This window comes from Mustelus asterias, chromosome 9 (genome assembly GCF_964213995.1).
Source record: "Mustelus asterias chromosome 9, sMusAst1.hap1.1, whole genome shotgun sequence".
Classification (NCBI taxonomy): Eukaryota; Metazoa; Chordata; class Chondrichthyes; order Carcharhiniformes; family Triakidae; genus Mustelus; species Mustelus asterias.
This window is the reverse complement of record NC_135809.1, coordinates 17,015,100-17,019,260: the sequence shown is the minus strand read 5'-3', so window position 1 is coordinate 17,019,260 and position 4,161 is coordinate 17,015,100.

The window sequence follows — 4,161 nt, the reverse complement described above, 5'->3', positions numbered from 1 at the left end:
GACACAGGGAGAGTGTACAGACTCCACACTGACAGTGACCTAAGCCAGGAATCGAACCTGGGTCCCTGGCGCTGTGAGGCAGGAATGCTAACCACTGTGCCACCCATAAAAGGGTCATAAGGAAACTTTACGTAACTGTCTTTCAGTAAATTGGATGGAGCTATTGGGAAAAGATGCATGTGGCCCACTTATGAAATAACTTAGAATTATGTAACCATTTCTTGCCCCTTGCTTTGGAATGTTCTAGGTTTTTGTTGAATAAACATAAGGATAGAGTGAAAGTTCTGATTTCTTTCTACTGAGCATTGTTTCAAGTGTATTTATTACAGTTCCTCAAACACATAAGCTCGCCCTCAAGATTGGCTATGTGAATTCAGCACTGATACATAGCAAATGTGATCCATTTGTATCTCTTGCTCTTCAAAGGAAATATGCTGCATGCTGATTAATGGCTGTGATAAAATATCCACAAATAATTAGAAATTAAATTATTTCAAAGAACAGTACAGCACAAAAACAGGCCCTTCGGCCCACCAAGTCTGTGCCGACACAGATGCCTCTCTAGTCTAATATTTTGTTGCCTCTATGTGGTCCATATCCCTCTATTTGCTGCCTATTCATGTATCTATCCAGGTGTCTCTTGAACGTTATTATAGAATCTGATTCCACCACCTCCTCCGGCAGTGCGTTTGGTTCCTTTTCCCCTTGACATGTTGGTGAAGCAGCAAAAATTTAACCACTTTTCATTCCTTTCCAGATTTCTAAAGAGGTTAATACATAAACCTGTAATCGATTTCCTTTCTTGCAAACAATAAATATGTCATTTGTTGCTGATATTGCAATACTGCTAATGTTCCAGTAAAGACTGCACCTATCATTTACAATATAATTTTACACGACAAAACATGGGCTACTTCAGCAGTAAGTACGTGCGGTAGTATTTCTTGTCTAGCCTTGAAAATGCAATGGACTCGAGCAATAAACCAATGATGATTAATGAGAGTTCTTCCTCGTTTCCAATGCAGTTGCTCACTTTGCCTCCCCCAAATCTCTCGGATAGTGAAAGGTGGCTCCTTTTTTGCACACTGCGCGCACTGGATATGCTAACCAGTACCGGGGGCATCCATCATCTAAAGGAAGTCAATTGGAGTGAATCCTTTTGACAAACTTATGCTTCAGTTCCAATCAATCAGCTGGTTTTGTAGAGATGGGAGAATATAAAGAGGGAGCTTAAAAGTGGTCAAAGGAGGCAAGAAACTGCATTCATTTTTTAATAACAGTGCAATGTCAAGAAGGAAAAAGAACCACCTGTGAATTTTTAGTGCACAATTAACACAAAGGTGACTCAATGTTAAATGCACCGACTAAAAAAAAGGAGTAATTGTGACATTATACATTAACAAAAAAGGGCAATAGCAAAAACAACAGCCCACTGCATATAATGATAGAATCCCTACAATGCAGAAAGAGGCCATTCAGCCCATCAAGTATGTACCGACAATAATCCCACCTGGGCCCTATCCCCAAGACCCTATGCCTTTATCCTGCTAATACCCCTGACACTAAAGGTGCAATTAAGGTGCCAATCCACCTAACCTGCAAATCTTTGGACTGTGGGAGGAAACTGGAGAACTCCAACCAAAGCATTTTCCCTGGTGATATAATCAGTGTTCGTTGAAAAATCAATATATATCAATGGGTGGCACAGTGGTTAGCACTGCTGCCTCACAGCACCAGGGACCCGGGTTCGAAGCTTTATCTTTATCAAAAGATAAAGCTTCACTCAATTCCAAAGTGAGGAAGCTCACACAGACACAGGAAGAATGCCTTTGCACAGTCACCCAAGGCTGGACTTGAAACCTGGCGCTGTGTGGCAGCAGTGCTAACCACTGTGCCACCATGCTGCCCCTTGCCACCCCAATTACAAAGCAACTGAATTAAAACAATGTTAAAATTGATATCGATTCTGCTATTACACAGTTTACACCATCACATTAAAATTACCTTCAACATGTCTGAGATTAGTCCATCAGTATTTTATTTCTAACACATTATAGGGTGAAAAATAAATGTACGAGTTTGCATGTGTTAACTATTAATTAAATTTGCAAAGAAAGCAAAATTTGAAACTTCCAAGTTTCAACATAAAATAACGTACAACATTTTCAAAACTACAGAACGCGAGCTCATTAACCCAAGCAGAAATAGTTCTAATTTTTGAATAATCAATTTCTTCCAAACAGGTCCTTTTCAATAATTTTACTTTTGCGAAGGTTTATCTGTTAAAGCTCTGTGTTAGACACAGGACTTTTTCCCTGAAAAGCATTTTTACTTTGAAAATGCTAAATGCTAAAAAAAAATTGGGCACAGCATTTTAAACTCAATCTTCTTCCTGTCAGAGCACTTTTAAAAAGATAAAGCTTCACTCAACTTTCAAGGGTTGATAATGAGCCTTTCAGAAAATATTTAGCTTTAGCATTTCTCATTCTCAGGCGCCAGAGTGTGACAACTAGGGGATTTTCACCGCAACTTCATTGCAATGTTAATGTAAGTCTATTTGTGACACTAAAGCTTATTTATTAGTGTCACAAGTGCGTTTACATTAACACAGCAGTGAAGTTACTGTGAAAATCCCCTAGTCACCACACTCCAGCACCTGTTCGGGTACACCAAGGGAGAATTTACACTGAGGCACGTCTTTCAGGCTGTTGGAGGAAACTGGAGCACCTGGAGGAAACTCACGCAGACACGGGGAGAACATGCAGACTCCGCACAGACAGTGACCCAAGTTGGGAATCGAACCCGGGTCCCTGGCGCTGTGAGGCAGCAGTGCTAACCACTGTGCCACCCATTCATATGTATTGATTTTTCAATGGACACCGATTATAGCTTTGGGGAAAATGGTTTGGTGGTACAACTCAAGCACTGAAGTGCAGGAAAATATTCCACCACCTCAAAAATAGATGTGGCAGTTTGCCTTAAAAACGAGTGAAACATGCCTGAAAAAGGTAGCCAACTTCCGTCACTGCAATGATTTAAAATGAACCCTTTGAATTGGAGCCAAGGTTTCTACTGCAAGAATGACTAACTGTACCGTGATATTCCAATACCAACTAGTCAGTTGCAGCAAACGAAATAAAATTATTTTCCCTTGCTACGCATTTGATCGCATGTTCTTGGCAGAGGAGGTTTTCAAATTTTGCTATTGTGCTATTATGCAAATCTTAATCATTCATACTTCATCACACCTGTATGTTAATTGCAGCACACGAGTATCTATTGATGCCGTAATTTAGGCACTTCATACAGAGCCAAGTGGCAATAACTGGCAAAAGAACCAGGTGTTTCAGGAGAAAAAGAATGTACGCAGGAAATTACGATGATCTGAAATGCAATGCACAGTCTGCAGTTACAAACAGGTTCAATAATAACTTTCTAAAAGGAAATTGGGCAAACACTTGGAAGTGTAATAATTTGCATGGGGGATGGAGTGTGGGAGAGAATGGGAGTTGGACTAACCAGTTAGCTCTTTCAATAGCCCAACACAGTGACAATGGGCCAAACTACTTCCTTCTGAGCTATGTCAATCCATGAAGTATTTCGACACAAAAGATTATGCGTCCTGTTCTTTGTCAGAACGAAGGTTCTTAGATTACTTGCCAGAAGAATGATTGGACTAAATTCCCAGTATTCACATATCACTTTATTTTTAAAACCCATTCATTAACAATTTCATCTTTACATCATTACAAAGTACAGATTTTCTTTTAAAAAATAGTTATCAATAGCAAAGATTTCGGGAGCTTTCATTTAACTAGGGTTAACAAAGAAGTGGGGTTGCAGTTAGTTCACAACATATTCTGGGAACACGGATATCTGAACTGAAAATTAATTGAAGGGAAGGTAGGTTCGATCTACTGCTTTCACCCACCCCTCTCTCAGCAATAATGTAATGGAATCTTCATGCCAAATCACAAGCATTTACAATCAATCATCAAGCCTTCAGTCTTCCCAGCAGCTTAAATCATACTAAACTTTGTAGATCTATACTTGCATAAGATAATTTCAGGTCTTTGCCGATAAGGATTTGCCTTTGAATGCACGGTTGATTATTTCCCGACTGGAAGGCTGCCTGATTGCCACTTCTCATCAGCCTCCTCG